The 19,837-nt window shown below is 42.2% G+C and overlaps 1 long non-coding RNA gene across 1 annotated transcript in view; it reads right to left on the reverse strand.

Annotated features, from left to right (window-relative positions):
* The window catches only part of LOC140850377 (uncharacterized), a 147,178-nt gene that overhangs the window by 69,582 nt on the left and 57,759 nt on the right, over nucleotides 1-19,837 (reverse strand). The window contains exon 2 of the long non-coding RNA XR_012133121.1: nucleotides 6,852-6,915. This is a non-coding gene — a long non-coding RNA (uncharacterized lncRNA). The remainder of the gene's footprint in view (nucleotides 1-6,851; nucleotides 6,916-19,837) is intronic.

Genomic DNA, 19,837 nt, shown 5'->3' on the forward strand with positions numbered 1-19,837 from the left:
ATCCTGATGGTCAAACCCTTCTTTCCTCTGCATACCTAGACCTGTTTCTTCTCAGCTGAGTGTCTGTAGCATCCTTCAGATTGTCTCACTACCACAAGTCTTGTCACCTTTAAATCTATGATACATTAAAAAAAATTAGTTTCAATGACGTAACATGAATAAGTTGTGGAGATCTACTGTACAGCACAGTGACTACAGTTAGCAACACTGTACTGTATACTTCAAATTAGCTAAGAGGACACATCTTAACTGTTCTCACCAAAAGAAAAACAGAAAAGAAAAAATGGTAAATATGTGAGGTGATGGAAATGTTAATTAGCTTGAGTGTAATGATCATTTCACAAGGTGTACATATATCAAAACATCAAGTTGTACAACTTTAATATATACAATTCTTCTTTGTCAATTATATTTCAGTAAAGCACACTCCCCCCCAAAAAAAGTGAAAAACCCTTTTCAGTTTCCTCATGGAAAATCAAGTCCAAACTTCTTAAAACAATTTAAAATTTCTTTGGTGATCTTACTTCTCAACTCCTGAGACTCTCAGGACACAGCTACTTTGACAAACTTAACACACTACTTAACCAGTCTTAACAAACTGCTCACACTTGCTGGCACATACCATGCTCATGGATGCCCATGTGCTCTTGCTCATGCCTTCTGCCCAGCCCATGAAGCCCTTACTTCACATTGTCTGCCTGGGGAATTAATTAATTCAAGACTCAATTCAGGTATCACCTCCTTTGTGTAATCTACCTGATAGTTGTTCTAGGAAAATTAGTACTCTCACAGGTCCCTGTATATACCTTTCTCACTTCATTTATAGAATTGCATATTGTAAATATTTATTGACAATGCTGTTCCTTGCCTAATACTATGAGCAACTGAAATACAGGAACTATTTTCTATAGTTCTTGCTATTGACTGAATGTTTGTGTCCTTCTAAAACTCATATTTTAAAATCCTACTGCTCAATGTCATGCTATTAGGAGGTGGGACATTTGGGAGATGATTAGTTCATGACTGTGGACCCCTTCATGCATGGAATTCGTTTCCTCATAAGAGACCCCACAGAGCATTCCCCTTGCCCCTTCTGAGCATATAGTGAGATGACAGCCACCTATGAACTAGGAAGTCAGCCCTTACAGACACTCAATCCGACAGTGCCTTGATCTTGGACTTCCCAGCCTCCAGAACTGTGAGAAATACACGTCTGGTGTTTATAGGCCACCTGGTATATGATACTTGGTTATAGCAACCTGAACAGACTAAGACAGTTGTGCATAGTGTGTTAGAGCCAGCAGCTGCACTGCTTGCGAGACCCAACTGTGCACATCTTTCCCCACCTCTGAATTGAGTGATAGCACGTTGGCAGTTAGAGATCAGCCATGACAGTATGAATGATACCACAAAAATTGGCAAACACTATAAATCCCTCACCCCACCCCAAGAACCACTTTTTAAACATTTATTAGCATACCACACTTGCATCCATCCTCAATATCTAGCCCAGACTCTGAACTATAGTCTCTGCAGAAAAGCTCAATGAATAGATCTATGGATGGGATGAATAATCTAGATCATGAATGATAAACTAACAGAGGGTGGGACCAGAATCCACCTAATCTCTCCAAACCTTTCATAATAGCTTTTTACCTGTAAAGTAGGATATCACATTCTACCTACTTGTAAGGAGAATGACTAGGCGTATAGATGGGAAAGTGTTAAAATCACGTCGTATTTACAAATCGCAAGTACCTCAAATTTATTTCTTTGTCTTAATACTCATCTAGAAATGCTGCCAAATGGGTGATTAAGTGAAGGTCTTAAGAGTATCCTGGGTCCTTTCTACAGGTTGCCTATTTGTGAGCCATAGGTGCCATCCCCAGGAATTTTCAGACCCTTATAACACACAAATCAAATTGCTTAGAATATATCTCATTACCTACTTTTAAATAGCTAAGTTCTAACTAAAGAATGATAGGAAATTCAGGTCTAAAATGGCACCTGGTTAATAGTCCCTGAATCTCACTTAATTCTCATTGTCTCCCAGCTGTGAGTTTGATGTGCCATCCCCGATAACTTCCACCCCCACGTCAGCTCAAAAACTGAAACTGATGCTCATCTTATTGCCAAAATTTAGGAAGAATCTCCACTTACTGGAAATCTTACAGCACAAAATGCAATTACAAACATGTATTGAGAAAGATAATTTAGAATTTATTCTTGCTATGCTTCTGGAATAGACTGAGTTTGCTGGCATGAAAAAGTAGAATGGTCTTTTGTCCCTTCATCTGTATTTATGACTTGATTCAGAATTGAAAGTTCTGGAAAAGGTGAACAGTGTGCCTCTACCACAACGGTGCCTGGTTTTTGGGCCCAGCAGACTCTTTCTACCTGTTCCCGACCCCTTGCTTTAGGCTTTCCCTCTCTGAAACCATTTAGAGATTGCAACTCCCCTCATGTGATCGGCGAGAACTGTACAAATGTGTGAGTAGAGAAGGCTGTGCAGGTAGAAAGGTGCAGAGTAAGATTAAGGGCAGATCATGTTATCACTGGACCTGGAGGCCCTGGCAGAGCAGGGATCTAAATGGGAGTCAAGACAGATCTGGAAGCTGGGATGTATGTCACATATACATAGAGTTCAACTATTTTTTCAGAATTTATCTTTAAAAAAAGAGAAAAAAAATGAAGGAAAGGTATCTTGACAAAATTCTTGGTAGGATTTCTGTTTTCTTCTTTAAAGTATAATAATTTCCCTTATTTTCAAAAGATCATATGCATTAAGTCTAAAAGACACTTTGAACTTTGAAGGTGGGGGAGAACTGTTCTTGCACATTAGTGTCAGGGGAGGGCTTTCTATATATTCACCAGAAGGAAAAAGAGTTTGGAACTGGTCTTCCGGTAAATCACAGGCAAAGTCAAAACTCTGAGACGCCAGGAGCTCATTCTTCTGGCAAATTTGCAGTGGATCTAAACGAGCGGATGGAGGTGAGCATGCGCCCGGGCTTCTGGCTTCTGCTGTTGGAGCTGGAGGAAAAGCCTGCTTCCCCAGGAAGTCTCTCCCCGTCCTTTCCTCTCACTCTATCCACAGGTCTGCTTCATGCCTTGAAGGTCTGAGAGCCTCCAAATAAAGCACAGAATTCATATTTGCTAGAGAAGTTAAAGACTTTAGCTCAAAGAGCTACTAAACAGAAATTACATCATTTTTTTTTTCTTAGCGGCAAGAGAGAATGTCAGAGACTTTGCCTCTGAATGTCAGAGACTTGCCCTTTTGCTCCCACAGAATTATAATGCCAGTTTCAGGCATCTAGGCATTTCTAAATTGAAACACAAAAATGTATATCCACTTGTAGGAGAATAAACAGATAACAGCCCAGGGCATGTCTCGGTGGCACCTCCAAAAGATGCTAATTGAAATAACACTGTGAAGACATAAGCCATAACTTCAGAGGCAGGCCTGCAAAGGGCAGCGTGGAGAGCTGAAGGGAGAGGCATAAGCTTATTATGTGCCCAGTAAAGCTTAGGAACAGAAACTTAAGACTCAGACAGTTACCATGATGCCAAGCGCCGAGCAGGTAGATATTTGGTCGGAGACTATGAGTGGCACTCTGGGACTGCACACTACTGGTAATAAACACTATGAAAATCCTGGAGAGGGAGGTGGGATGATTGGTCATTTGGTAGGAAAGCCACTTAGTGATGATAAATCCAGACGGTCAGGCAGGTTGGTGGACGGCTACATTTCCTTAGCTCCTGTATTTCCTGCTGCTCCACTTGACCTGTCTTTAGCACCCTGGTCAGAGTTCCCACGATAAGCATATCTGGGGCTGGAACTTGTGCCCTGAATTGCTGGGTGGATGCAAATGTGCAGAAACTCCAGCTTTTACTATTTCAAAATGTTTACTGGCACCTCTGTCTTCCTTGTAAAATATGTATGTAGGACTAGATGCAAGAAAATGTCTTTGCAGAAGCAAGACAAAATTCTTCTGAGGCCATGCTTGGCCCATGGTCCCAAGACTGCATGCTGGGCTGCCCCAGGATACCGAGGCAAATGCATGGGGTGCCAGGGGCTTTTAAATATTTTTTAATTACGAATAAATTTCAAGGGGAGCATAGTGACCCTGGACACTCGTCACACATCTTGCAAACTACTGGCTCAATGTAGGAGACAGTTTCAGCATTAGAATGTATCACACTCCTTGATGTCATATTTTTGCAAAGCTAGGTTTACGGTAGTTGTGGATAAAAAGCGACCACTGCATACAAATCAGTGTGGAGCAGGAAGTGAGAGTGGCAGCACCTAGTCTGATCTCATCCTAAGTTTTGAGAAGTTGCACAGGGCTCAACAAATGCACCCAGTGAGGAACTGTGTTTTTTAAAGAATGAAATAAATTTTTTCTCTTAAGTTATATACAGTATAATAAATGTATTTATTATATATTATAATACAGTGTGCATACATACATGCACATGCAATTTTGTAAATAATACCACTTGTCAAGTGGCTACTAAATTGTTAGGGCATAAATGCATATAAAATTATTTGGCCCTAACTACTTAATAAATGGAAATAGTGGGGATTTCTTTTGGTCTAGGGGTACCCTGAAAAAATTGAGTCATGAAAGGAACTTTTTTTGCCTCAAAAAAGTTTGAAAGCCTCTGCTCTAGGCAAAGCTGGTTAGAAATCCTACAAAAGTACTATACACAAGATTCCTATTCTAGTTTAGGCTTATAGACCCAGGAGAGTGGAGGAAATAACTGGCTCCAGTAAGTACCCACTCAGTTTTTGTTGATGGATATTTTCTCCCAACATTTACTGAGCCAGGCAGGAAACAAAACATTTCAAGTACATTATCGCACACAGTTCTGTAGATGCCCTAAGGAAGTGGCATTACAGTATTCATGTTTTATAGACACAGAGGCTCAGAGAGGTTAAGAAAGTTTGCAAGTCATAGCTAGTATATATCATTTGAATCCAGAACAGTTTGACTGGAAGCTCATGTTCTTCCCAACACTTCCTCCAAATAGACAGGTGGGTGGTTGCCTGGACAAATCAAAGACCTGACATTTTTTAAACAGAGGGGACAGGGAGGAAACCTAAGTGCCATGTGATGGTGGAGAGGGCTGGACAGCCTAATTTCTGTGTGTAAGTGAACATATCAACTCAGTATTCCTCATTAGGGGACAAATAATTCAACCCAGGATGCCTGAGAAATTCACACTGAGTTCCACAAAGTTGGTCCTTTCTTGTACATTTTGAAGATACACAAGAACTAGATTCTCTGTGACCATACAGTTAATGCCTAATGACTTAGTAAAGTCATAAGCTGATCCAAGGTCAAAGAGGACAATCCCTTAGGTTCCCTGTCTCCTTCACCTATCTTACTGTGTCCATAAGCCACAGGCCCAAATACTTGGGATGTTTGAGATATTTCTGCCTCAATCAAGCATATATTTTTTACATATAATATTTAGATATTAAATTTCTAATGCTTAAAATAAAAACCTTCAGAGCAGAAGTATGTTTTCCTTAACCTCATTTGTTTTAAAGGAGAAAGAATGAAAGAGAAAAGAAATGCATCAACTTTCACATAAAGGAAACAGCTCCAGGCAAACCTTGCTAAATATTTTAATGGTTTAAACATTCATTTTAGCAAGTTTTCTTTAATTTTCTTAACTTTGTTCCTTTTGAACTGGCTCAACCTTCATGTTTAATCCTTGGAGCTTTCAAGGAACAGCTCACAGAAAGTTATATACACAAATATAACAAACATTTCAAATAAAGCACAATGCATAAAACAGAGAACAGGAGAACTCTGACAACAGCTGCTAGATTTAACACTAATAGTTTTGAAAGATTTTGGCTTGAAGGTTAAGAGTATCTTATGACAATAAGCAGACTTTGTATATAATGTCAACAGTCTTGTTGCAACATGTCCAGTTTTAATTTATTCTTTTTCATTTGTATAAGACAAATAATAAAATTATGGATGTCTGGTGCATGACATTGAAGTTAAAAAAAAAAAAAAGTCCAAAATCAATCACATTTTTCAAAAATAACAACTTTTAAAGACCCCTAGCCTATATGCCTGGTAATACCTACGGTTTGGTCTAAACATGATAATATGCTTCAAATTTTTATGCATTTATTTTATTCCTATTAGTGTTTGGGGCAGTGGTGCTTCTGCATATGTGGAAGCAAGTTAACTTTCCACGTAATTTGCTTCTTCGGAGGGCGCCATGACCGATGCGCAGCCTAGAGATGGAGGAGGGTTTACAAGGGCCTCCCTCCCACTCCACAGACCAGGAACACATGGAAGTTTTCAGACTCAGTCACTGGCCTGTTCCAGCAAAGGCTCTGGAACCATCCCAGGAAGATCAGAGAGTGTTTTACACATATGCATATGTACACGGAAGCACACATGTGCATAACACACTCATATATGCACACAGTTTTGTAAATAATACCATTTATTAGGCTTTGCTTAAGATGCCAAGTCAGAAACCTCAGGAGAAGGTGCTACATAATGGAGTACACATTTAGAAGACACAGAATAGAAGCACACAGCCAGATCTCTACATGGGGGGCAAGTGAGGCTGCAATGTGGCTTTCACAGGAGGAAGGGCACATCACAAGGCGGACGATGAGTGCCTCTCCTCAAGAACACACATGTCACCGGCAAATGCCCTGGCAGGGCTGTGGCTTGGCATGAGCTGGCCTTCCTGTGCGCTTATGTTAAAAGGACACCAGCTCTGTTTCCACATCCAGGTGGGCTTACGCAACAGACCTCAGGTCTGATCTCTGCAGCCCAGTGCCCAGGTCTAATAAGGAGACCGGGAAAACTTACCATTCTTTGTTCCTGCTCCCCAGGGTGTGTCTTGGTCCTGAGCACTATTCTCTAGAAGACATTTCTGCAATAAAAATAACAACAACAATATTTATGAGTATTTACTATATAACAGGCATTGTGTGTAATAGGTGGTTTATTGATACAACTCCTGATACCCCCCTACCATCCTATGAGATTGGAATTATTACCCCGCTTTGCACCTAAGTAAACAGAATCAATCTTCCCAAATACATGATAAATTCAGGACTTAAACCAAGATATTTTTTAATAAAGAATCTGCGTTACCACCTATCTTTCTTTTATACAATGAAAATGTGGAGGACTGAAGAAATGACTTCATGCATGACAGTGGTATGACGTTTTCCCTAGGTCACAGTGCCCTCCTGTCACTGTCCTCTGAGTATGCAGGAACCCCATGTTCATCCCACTCCCCTTTTTTCATGATCTTCCTATTTCACTATGCCTTCTTGTATGTGATCTAGAGGTTCCCCTTTGCCTTAACCTTGAAACCCTTGTGACCCATGCTTGCATTGGCACCTGCTGATTCCTTTCACTAGCACCTGCCAATCACTTTCACTGTGCCTGCCAATCACTAGGCCCCGCCCTGACACATGCACAGCTTACACACACACACACACACACACACACACACACACACACACACACACAGAGCTGTGCCAGCCCCTGCTGGCCTCTGAAATCTTACTGAATTTGGCACTGAACCTCAGGGAAAATTTGGACATTCTAGGGCTCAACCCCCTCATGTTACTGATGAAAGGTTAAAGAGGACATGAGAGGCAACTGTCTTTGTTCATTCACCAATATTCTGAAAGTCCTTTATTTTTGTGTGCATTTAGGACTAAGTTTGGTCCAGGAGATAAAAGGAATAAATGTAAGGTCCATACTCTCCTGTGGTAACAGTGGGGAAGAGTCAGCAGCTAGGTGAACTGGCCTTGCAGCTCGGTGGGAAAAGTGTTTCTCCTGGGATGAGTACCACGTGCTGCAGAAAGCGAAGGAAAGACACCCGCCTTCATAAAAAGCCTGCTACCCAGCTCTCCTGCTCCCCAGTCTTTAAATTAGGTAAAAATGTAATAAAATGGCTGGTGGGCATTATCAGTATTTATAGAAATTGATGCTCTGTGCTTTTTATTTCTCTAGTGAAGATGAGAGTGAAAATCTCCGTAGCTCCAGAACTGAGAAGCGCACTTGGCCTGTTTTCACAGCCCAGAGGGACTCCCCATCTCAAATGGAACTTTCTTTAATGATGAACTTCCTGGGGCTGGGGTCATTTATTTCCATTGCACACCCAGGTTTAGCACAGGGCCTGGTGCATAGAAAATATTCGGCTAAGTGTGGTAAAGGAGCAAAGGCACCAGAAGGAGCTGTCTCTTCAGTGACTCCATTGGTCTAGAAAGACACTCACTGCACTGCATGCAGGCCGGGGCTGCCATGTGTTGTCTCTCCATGAGTCTGCAGCCTTAAGCACACTCGGGCTCTGGTCTCCTGCATGGTGGTCCCCTGAAACCTACGCTCTCACCACAGTCTGAGGCTCAGGCAAGCCATGTTATGACTAGGACCACAGCACAGTCACAGAATGGGCTTCCATGTCCTGAGGCAGCGTGGCATGTGGTGGCAGGAGAGAAGCTGGTATCAGGACACTAAGGTTATCAGCCCAGCCCCATCATTAGCCATGGGTGGGACACACTCCGCTTGATGTCCAAGAGCAGTAAGATGGGATTATGTGGAAAGTGGACTATTTAGTCCCATCTTACTGTAACATCCCAGGTTCCATAGGATGTCACACCCCGTATCAGAGAGCAGGATCCCTGCTCCCTGGAGATAGACAAATGGCAGGAAAACCCTCAAAAACCCAATGCATTTCACCCGAAGCTTTGAATGACCTAGTGCACAGAGGACATTTCACTGTGTGGGAATTCAGGGAATACAGCCTTGTAAGAGAGATGTCCCCTCACCTCCAGGGGCCAGTTATTGTGAGAATGACATTCAGGATGAAAATGGGAGAAATATCAGAGTTCTTATGAAGTCAATTGCAAGGAGACATGCCAATCCCACAAAGTCATGCCAGACCCTCTTTGGGCGGCTTCTCCCCAAGAATTCCAGGCTCTAGGAGATCTGCCCTGCTCCCTGCAATAGGGCATGTTACAGACTGATGCAGAAATGCCTTTAGATACCTTGTACAAGATCAAATAGCTGAAAGCAAAATGATGTTTATTGACTTTAATCAAGAGTTTCTTCAGATATCTACATCAGAAAGGTGACACATTAGCTTAGAGAAGCTGCAGTGCAATGGCAGCTGTCGGCCTACTACTCTCCTCTCTGCCAAGTGCCATCTCTAGGCTCCAGGTGGTGAGTTGTATGTAGCCCACCTCAGGGCGCCTCAATGGGAGCAAGCACCTCTCTAGGTACCACCTGTGTTCTGTCTTGTCTCCTTCTCTTTCAATAACACTGTTTTTCTTTTGAAAGCCTGGGCTGTGCAGCCTAGTTCATGTTGTAGAGAGATTTCCATCTCTAAAACTCACTGACGCCACTACGGTTACTTGAAATGCATCTTCTCTGCAGCTTTTGCTAACAGAGCTGCGTTTCTATATGCAAAGTGACATATGCATCAGAAAAGGTCTTGGGTATGAGTGACAAGATCTGGATTCAAACTCACTTTAACACATGTTCATTGTAAAAATAGATGGAAACTCATAAAAGTAATGGAAGAGTTGCAGTAACTGGAAACCTTGGGGACAGGGGACTCCCCTTCCCCAGCGTGCTGTCTCTGCTTCTTCTTCCTGGTGCCAGCTTTGCTGTCTTCAGTGTCTCAAGACTGCAGAGGACAAGGTCACCACCAGGTCTGAAGTCATCACGTTCACGATGCTCCTTTATCAAAGAGGAAAAGGAATTTTCTCTACTTGCTTCACTTAAGAGGATCATGGGAAAAATGCTAATTGCTGTAGGTTGGGCCATATTCCTGTTCCAAGATTAACCACTGTCACCAGAGGCCTGGAACATTATCTGAACCTGGGTCATGGGCTGACACTGTGTCTTGGAGATGGGGTCATAGAATAGGCAGCATATATGAAATCCAGGGGAGCAGGTCCCCAAATAAAGGGTTTCTACTATTAGAATAAGGGAGCAGAGATGCTTGGCATATAGAAACAAGAATTGTAGTAATGATCACAGCTATTAATGCTTGTAGCATAATTTGTGACAAGCCTAATGTGTGTCATATTTTTACACACAACTGCATTTTAGGCAGTCCTCATAATGAATCTGTATAAAAGGGACTTCGTCCATGCACTGATGAAGAAACTAAAGACCAGAGGGCTAGACTGTTTAAATGGAGCCGTGGCCTGGCAGGAAGTCTGAAGTGGCATCTACAGAGGGAGAAATATTTCTGGATGTCTGAGTTTGGTACTGTTTAAGTCACTTCTCTGATGAAGATATAAATCGATAAACAGTATTGATTATACATCAAATAAATGTCAGAGAGGTTGGATAAGAATGAAATCATGACTACTGGAGGAGTATTTATACTTCAAAGGTAGCCCACAGTGCTAGAGCTGCAAAAGGTGTTGACATTGAACCAGGGCTTAGATAGCCACTCTAATAAAAATTCTTCAACTGGGGGAAATTTCACAATTTGAAAATGGCAATTTATCCATGGAATCCTAATTTCAATTCTTCCTTTAGCTTTACAGAGTGTGTATCTTTTACTGGAATTGACAAAGTAACTATATGAAAGAAGCAAAAGATGTAGAAATAATGACAATAAAATATCTGAAAAAAACAGATATATTAAAGAGAAATAGCTATTAAATTGTTTAATATATGAAAATGTGGCCACGATTTGATGACAAATCAAAAATGTGAGATGATGTGTATAATGAAACGACCAAAACAGTTTTCAAATCTCTGAAATAAAGGTGAACAAAACATAATAAAATCAAGTTCATAAACATTCTAAGAAATGATTTTTATGACCTAGTTCTTAAGAGGTATTCCTTATGTTAATATTCAAACAGAGATACAAGGGCTAAAATAATTTAATGTAATGATATAAATTCAGCTGAAGATGATAAAAGATTCAGCATGAGAAATAATAGAACTGATTTTAAGAGAAACTCTACTTATTAAACTTCAATCAAGAGTCACCTAATGGCTATCTATTTAATGAAAAGTTATTGGAAACATCTGTGCATCTACCTGCCAAAATCAAGTTGCAAACTGGGTCATTATTAGCTAGTGACACCTGTGTCATAAGAATGATCGTGCTAACAAAATCTTAGTATCAATAAGTGATTTGGAATTAATAAGAATGATTTTATGAATAATCTGGAACATGACTGATATTACTTGGTAGAGTCTTATACTACATAGGTTCAGCTTATGGACAGAATAAAAAAACATCTAAAAATTTTTATTTCATATATTGATTTGTTTCACTCCATTGGTAGTAAAATATGTCCTATCCCTCCAGCATTTATAGACAAGGAGTTATGAAGACGTGGAGAGCATTCTCATGTCAGGGACCAGCAGAGAATATTGCCTGGAGAACGAACCACTCAAATGATTCAAGTTGGATGATTTCAACAGATAAGAGAGAATTTTTCAGGGGGAGCAAAATTTTGGGATTTTGAATGCACAGACTGATGGCTTTCTGACCCATTGACTTAGTATTAGAGGGCCTTAAAGATAGGAATGGGAAACAGGTCTAAAAAGGTAGATTTGGATTAGATTGTGTGTATCTTAAGGACCAGGTGGAACAAAAAAAAAATTCTTCTGGTTCTTTTGAACCACTGATAATTTAAAAAATCAGAATAGTGACATTGGGGCCTTGGTTTCCTTATCTGAAAAATGGGTTAAACAATTCCTCAAGAGTTAGAATTGAATTATGTATATGAAAGAACCTGGCCCAAATGGGGCCTATTGCAGAGAACTGAAAAATGTATTCTGGTCTATAAAAGTACTCTGTCTTGGTACAATGTACAGACTTTTTCCAACCTCATAAACTTGGACCGAGAGTTAAGACTGAGCAAAAAAGTAATATAATTTCCCTAAAGGAGATATAACCTATCTACTCTTTAATCTGCTCATTAAATTATCTGTAGCACTTTGAAGAAAACAATGACAAAGGAATTCCCTCAAATTTATTGCATTGCATTTTATTAATAAGAATGCAAATTGCTATATTCACTTTATTTTTGCATGATGTGATACTCACAGCTTTGCTTCTGTCTAGTCATGAAATTTTGCTGAGGTTCAGAGCACTTAGTTGGCTGTATATTTTTTAGCTCATATGAAATCCAAGGTAATGAGCTTTAACACTACAAAGGCTCTGGAATGCTTTCAAAAACATTTGCTTCCCACAAGACAAATTAGCTGAACCAAGCAATAAAATGTGACATTAAGCATTCAATACTCCCATTTTTATGTAGTCCCAGGTCAACAAAAATGACCCCATTGGGGGCATTTCTCTAATGCCCTTGTTCAGAGTTCTACTAAAAACCTGTCTCTAGGAAGCTAATCAATAGTTATTTATGCACTGTAGACCCCTAAAGAAAGCCTGCCTCATAAATTGGACTTAAGGCATTGGAAGCTTCTGGACATAATGTGGTTTATAAGGACCCGCGGTTGAGTAGACCACCCTGCGTGCACACATATGTCTACATCAGTATATGGACATTCGCAATTTATCACTTTTACTTATTTGGTATTGTATCTTGAGGTCCTGAAGAAAATTCTAAAACTGTCTACGGACCAAGTGAAATCCTACTCTTTTTGCCATTCTAAACATTTATGTTTAGACTTCCTAGTTGCTCTTCTGGGGTATCACATTCTTTCTATTGGAGGGAAAACATTTCTCTAGGCAAATTGTAATTGGTCAAAAGAGGGGAGGCCAGCAGAATGAAGAAAGATCTTACATGGAACAGTTATGAAGACTGGATGTTCCTAGCCCAGAAAAGGCAAGTGCAGATGGGTAGAAAAGGGACAAAGTCGTGTCTACAAGTCCCTAAAAGACTATTAGATGGAAGGGACCCCAGAAGATTTAGTTAAGGACAAAGGTGCAAAGTGATAGGGAGACAGAGTTTAGGAAGTACGAGGAAGAACTTTCCCCAACAATTGTCCAAAAAAGAATGAATAGTCTAAGCAGAGATTAGACAAGAGAAAATCCAACTGGTAGTGATTCACACCCTTTCCAGCCCTGGACAAAATGCTTCAGTGATCTTCACAATGCACAATCCTTCCCTGCTTCCGTTGTGTTTTATGACATCCTAGTGAAGCTAGCCTTTCCTACATACAAGCCTCCCCATAAGTCAGGCAGCATATTTATTCCCTGAGGATCCCAAGTTTTCTTTCATACCAAGGCCAGCTTTTTCAATGTTTGTAAAAGAGAAAGTAGAAAAACAACGATATTGATTTTTGCTGATTCAAATTAACTGTAAGAAATTTTATCTTGACAATTTTTGAGAACTAAAACAAATTCTACTAGGAAAACTGAGATGTTGGCTCAATCAGGTTGGTGAATCGCTGCCTCTTTAATCATCTGCCAAAATTATGGGTGCTTCCTCCCTTTAGACTACTTTCCACCTTAACTAATTAATAGCAAGGAGAGGAAACTTTAAGACACCAAAGGACAGATTGGCCTATCAGCTTTATGTGCTCTTTATTTTGTTTGAAATGTAATATCCTAATAATTTACAGATGCTTCCGGCACTACTTCTGGCTTCAGCTTGGAATGATCTGAGCAGTCCGGGTCATCAAGATGGCATTTGTCACTTGGTGCCTGGGGGTGCTCATGGCTTGTAACCAAATTCAGGTGCAGGCTACCACCCTATCAAGGACGCACCTGTGTTATATCACAATCCTGAAAGCTGCAATTTAATTATAACTTCTGGAGAAATGCAATGACAACCGCCATTCTTTGGGCAACTCTAGCATAGCATCATTTTGCTTTTGGAGAACTGCAAAGAGACACTGATGTCCCTGATCTATTTCGGAAATCTTAAAAAGGGATTAGAACAGACAACTCTCCCTACACGCAGTCCATTTCTGACTTAAGAGTAGAACTCACAATCTCACCTGTCGAGGTGAAAAGGGAAAACAACTAGGGCAATGGTCACAGTCAATATCAAGACAATGGTGCAGTTAAGAATTGAAGATGAAATAAGAAAAACAGCCAAGAAGCTGGTAGAATGGCAGGGGAGCTGGCATAGAGGTGCCTTGTGGGGAAGCTGCGTGCCCTGTTATTTCTCTCATGGTGCTGTGGCGTTTCTGGCTACAGAGCCCTTCAGCCTTCTTCCAAGTCAGGGCGTCTCTGAAAGTCCGTTCTGGTTCCAAGATATAACTTTCCCCAACAGCTTTAGATTCTCTATCACCTCATAGTGATTCTAACTTTATGAATCAATGAATCGACCAATCACCAAAAACTCACCCTATGTCAACCATACTTGAAGAAAGCTTAAAGCAGAGCCTCCTCTTACCTTTCAGCCTAGTCAAAAAATGATTGAACACGCACACGCAGAAAGAAGTGGTGTTGGTCACTCTATTCAGCTAAAAGAAATTGCCATGTAGGCAGTAAACATGCCTGTTTTCACCCATGTCTTCAGCTAGGCAGGGCCAAAACAAGAAATATTTGGAAAGATAACTATTTGAACCAAGATTCAATTAGTCCAGTGGTTCTCAAATGTGTTTAGCGAGCAGAGAATCTGGTGCTCACTGACTTTTGTGAAATATTATACATATACCATATATATACATATATAGTAGAGTAAATTATTTTGTTATATCACTTTATGTGGGACTGCTGAAAAGTAGTACCTGTCCCCAAAGATGTAATAAAAATACACATACTGGAAAAAAACCACATAAGTGGCAGCCACTTGGGGCTAGCACAGCACAAGGAAGGACAATATCAGTTTTCTGAAACCACATGATTTAAGAATTAATGATAAAGGCAAATGCTGAAATTTGGGAGGAAACTGAACATAAAATAATTCTTATGCTCTGATTTTGTGAGGGTGACCTTGAAGAAGTTTTAAAAATACATCAATCTCCATCCCCTCCCTGCTTCCAATAAGAGTAAGTTTTTGGGAGCCAGTAAGGGCCTCACTCAGTGGTATATAATATATCTTAGCATCTTTTCCATCTCTTGGCCTTTGGCCTGTCTGTTGCATTGCAATAAGGAAATGTAGAATGAAAGATCTGGAAGATAATCTTCAAATCCTTCTCCAATCCTGAGATTCTGTGACACTCTATAATCCAATCCTTCGTACACTGTGAAATGGTGTTCATTTGCACTCAGGTTTGCCTCTGGGTGGGAAGGCCACACTGAATTGCAATGGCTCACGCACCAGGTCTCTGATGAATGAGGGAGGTCCCTGTATTCACCAAGCATCTCAAGACGACCAGTATGGCTCTGGGGTGCAACATTCCTCCAGCAGGGTCACCTGGAGCAGCTCTGCCCACACTGCCCTGCTTCAGCTCTGCAGTCAGAGGACAGGCCAGCCAGCCACTCCTGTGGGATGCCAGCTCCCCCCAGGGTCTCTGCCAGGGAGACTGGGAGATGCCACCTCTCAGTATAGTTTCTGAGGCTCAATTAGAGGAGGCCAGGTTCCAGACACCTTCCTTCTGCTGTCCCTCCAACACAACCCCCTCCCTTTCCACTCAGCCAAGTCTTACTGCAGAACCTCCTTCAGGATGTGTCTTTTCAGGGACAGCATTCTTTCTCCACAGCTTTCCTTTTGGTTTACACTAACTTCATTTCTCATGAAGTAGATTTCACTTTTTGTTTCCATACACCTCCAGCAATTCTGACATAGCTACTCATTCAGGGAAGTCTTTGAGCTCTGGCTAGCCTCTCCTGGCTCTATTCAGAGCACAGGGGGACAAATACTCTAAAGAGACCCCAGCTGCAATTTAAGGGAAGGATGTGTACACAGAATGCACAGAAGGGGGAACTACATTTTCCTCGTCCCTGGCTCCGGTGTTCAAAGTACAAGAAGGAGGTTCCTCATCTAGCAGAACATGCGAGGGGCTTGCAGGTGTTAGTACGCAGCTCCACCTCCCCTGCAGCTCCCACCACGCAGGGCCAGGCTTGCCTGTCTGCAGCCCACATGTGCCCTCCAGTAAGGCGGTACAGCTCATAACACTCAGCAGTGTCTTATGAGGCTTTTTCTAAAGACCTTCTGCATCCCAAAAATTAGGACAGGCAAATCTGCTTCTCATTATCCTGATAGCCTATGATTTATACCTTCCAACTTGGGGGCGGGGAGAGCACCAAAGAAAGTGAGCCATTTGGTAAGTTGTTGACCCTTCTAGAAGAATGTGCTTCCAGCACTCTCCGGACTCAGTTTACTTACCTGCCTCGTCCCTCCACCCCAGTGAACCATTCCTTTTCATGAATAACACATTTCTCTCACTTCCTTGAATTGCTCTGACCATTTGCCTATCACTACAGATAGAAAAAAACTCCTCAGCCCACCTCTTTGCAACTCGGACCATCCTCCTCTGAAGAACCCCATTGTTATGGGCTCTGCTTTCTTCCAATTATCCTAAAAATCCTTACGGGTTTCCTCTTCCCATGCACCCATTCACCAGTCAGCTGGTCAAGTACCACATACGTAGGGGGCTGTTTGATGAGGAGGACTTCTTCATAAAATAGAATTGGCCATTTAAAAATTCTACTTATTTCCACACATTGGAAAATGCCTCTCATGGAATGGCTTTGTGTAAATACGAGGTTGCCTACGAATTCTTGGGTGAGGAGTAGGAATGTCAGCAGTGTGTGTGTGGAGCGGGAGAGAGAGGGAGGGGAAGGGCGTGGGGGAGGGGAAGGGCGTGAGGGAGGGAAAGCCGCCTCCCCCAGTGGGCCTTAGAATGCAGGGGCTGGGGAGGACTTTACGCAGAGCTCAGGGTCCTATGGGAAGGACAGAATGGAGGCCCAAGCCTTTTTTTCTTTTTTCAGATTCAAATTTAGGGAGACAGCTGGAGGCAGATCAAGAAAGAACCATGAGCATCTTGGAAAATAAAGTTGCTTGAGCATATCCGACTGGCTGCTGCACTGACGTTCAGGGAGGCTCTGGGCCTGGAGCCAGGGACACTGGCACCTGTCCTGGGGCGGCCATTTGGGTGCCAGCTGCCGTCCGGGAGCAATGGCTGTGTGGACAGACCCTCAGGAGCCTTGACAGTGGGATTCGTGATTTGGCCCTACCCTAGGGTTGTAGGACGAGCCTCGCTTTCTACAACCACTGCGATGGGGGTGGGGATGTGCAGAAGCTTTACCAATGCCCTTACCCAAGGGGCCACAAAAGGGAGCCCTGGTGATAGCACTGTCTCAGCACAGGGACCTGACGGCCCTATTTGAGGGAGGGAGGCCATGCTTATTTGAGAGTTCCAGGTTTGGGTGAAGTGTGACCCTGGATAGGAGAGGTTAATTCCTTTAAAAGAATCACAGTGGCCCAGGGCTGTTGTCTACTCTGACATGTGTGGAAAGAGCAGGCACAAAGTGTCAGCCTGGCCACATCCTTGAAGACACAGTGGCTCTGCTCTGGACTCTGTTCCATAGAATGTCTCTCTATGGGCATCACTCATGAAAGTACCAAAGCAGCCTTGGTGAAGACATGGTACCTGATCCTGGTGGCATTAACACTTTCTGATGGCAGTGGTGTCATAGTCCAGACCAAAATTCATGCTCTTAAATTCTTATCTCAGCAAAATAGAAGAGACACAAATAGGACTCATCCTTCGGGCGTGGTGATCCCTTGTGAATTGCTGGACAGTAAGTGAGAGGGACTCTGAAGTCTGGACTTGGAGATCAACTGGTCATGTAGGAACATGAGGGTTGCTCTCTGGGGTGTTATGGCACAGGCCCATTATTCACATCCTAAATGGCAAATTTGTTGTATAACAAATTACCACAAATTAATACTTTAAAGTAACACCATGTTGTTCTAGTGCTGTAGGTCAGAAGTCTGATATGGCCTCAATGGGCTAAAACCACAATATTGGCAGTGCTGTGTTTCTGCTTGGAAGCTCTAACAGAAAATCCATTTCCTTCCTTGCCAGGTTTTGGAAGCGGTCTGCACACTTCAGCTCCTGACCCCTTTCTCCACCTTCACAGGAGCAGTGAAGGGTCGAGTCGTTCTCACATTGTATCACTCAGAGCTCCCCTTCTGCTCTCTCTCCCCCTTTATAACCCTTCTTATTACATTGGATCTTCCAGAATAATCCAAAATAATCTTGATATTTTAAGGTCAGCTGATTAGCAACTTTATTCCATCTGAAACTTTACTTACCTTTTCTTATATAACCTAACATATTCAGGGATGAAGACACAACATCTGTAGGGATGCAGTGGTGAAGGTGGATGTTATTTTGCCTGCACCACTTAAACACTTAAAGACTCAGCCATTGGATTAGACATTGGGTTTAAAAAGAGGAATAAATCTCAAGGGCTTCCCAGTCTAGGAGACAGGCACAAAATAATAAAATAATCAGAGGCAGTGATAAATAATCATCACAGGATAGTATTGAGTACCTATCCCAGCTTCTAGGAGAGGCCAGTTGGCACAGTAGGTTTTCTGGAGAAGGAGACACCTGAGCTTACTTTCTAATGGATTAACAGGCACCCAGGAGGTGAAGAAGAAGGCATTGAGTCACCCACATCCCTAATGTACCCAAACATGGCAGCTTTCTTTCCTCTGTAACTTGACTGGTGAAATATCCTGATAATCATGAGGCTGCTGGCAGCTGAATGGGGAATTAATTCATTGAAGATTTCATTTGATGAATACATCTTGAGGGCTTATGCTATGTCAGAACATATGCTGGCTATCAAAGCTGCAACGATGGGCAAAACATCTGAGGCCTCTGCTTTTTTGGTGCTTTTAAGACTGCAGAGGAAGGATAGAAGTGTTCATGTGAAAAACTACTTGGGAGCTAGGCTTGGGAATCTGTCCGGAGAGGTGATGCTTTTCAGATCCCTTGTCTTACAGGAAGAGAACAAATCTTTAGTCTCCCCAAAGTCCTGATGAACAGCAGATGCTACCCCTGAAGTTTGTCATCACAGAAAGCAACAGGAAGTCTGGGGTTCGATGGGTGCCAACCTGGCTGAAGAGGATCTCCCATGCCCATCTAGAGCCGTTGCAAGCCACTGAAGCCACTGTCACGTGCTGTTCAGACCCCACCTCCTACTGCCTGGCCCCCCCCATGGCACTGCCCCATGACGTGAGCCGGTACTGGCTCCGCTCCTGATCTCAGAGCTCTTCCCCATCACAGATTTATAGAGCTTTACAGGCTTTTATGGGTTATCACAGAAGCCTGACTATCATTTCGATGTTTCTTTCTATAGGAAAGTGCACTGCTACTGACTTCTACCTGAATCATAAGGAAATTACAGAGCAGAACAATCCACAGGTTATGGAAGGCCTGTAGGGACTTGAATTTTTATCTGAAAACTGTATCTAATTAAGCTCCCTTTAATCAGGTCTGAACATCATTCATGTACTAACTTACGACCAACAACCAAATATAGTTCGCAGCAAGCAGAACGGCAGATGGAAACAGCATGCACTTTGAAGGCAACAGATCTCTGCTCAAATCCAGCTCAGCCACTTACCAGCTGGATGATTTCGGCCATGTTATTTATCCTTGCTGAATACCAATACTGTCACTGTAAAATCTGCTTGGTACTGTCAAACTCACAGCACCATTAGGAAGAGGCAATGACCAAAGAGATGTAAACCACTGGGCACCATACCTGAGACAGAAAACGCACGACACGAGGTTTGCTTCAGCAGCCTCTACACTTATGCTGCCAGCACTGATGTGTCCCCTATTACTGGGCATTGGCCCATTCCCCAAATCCAGCTCTAAACATCTTTGTAAAAATAGCATTAAGATCTGTGTGTGTGTGTGTGTGTGTGTGTGCGCGCGCGCGTGTGTGCGCGTGTGTGTTGCACTCCTGAATGCACACA

This window comes from Manis javanica, chromosome 1 (genome assembly GCF_040802235.1).
Source record: "Manis javanica isolate MJ-LG chromosome 1, MJ_LKY, whole genome shotgun sequence".
NCBI lineage: Eukaryota > Metazoa > Chordata > Mammalia > Pholidota > Manidae > Manis > Manis javanica.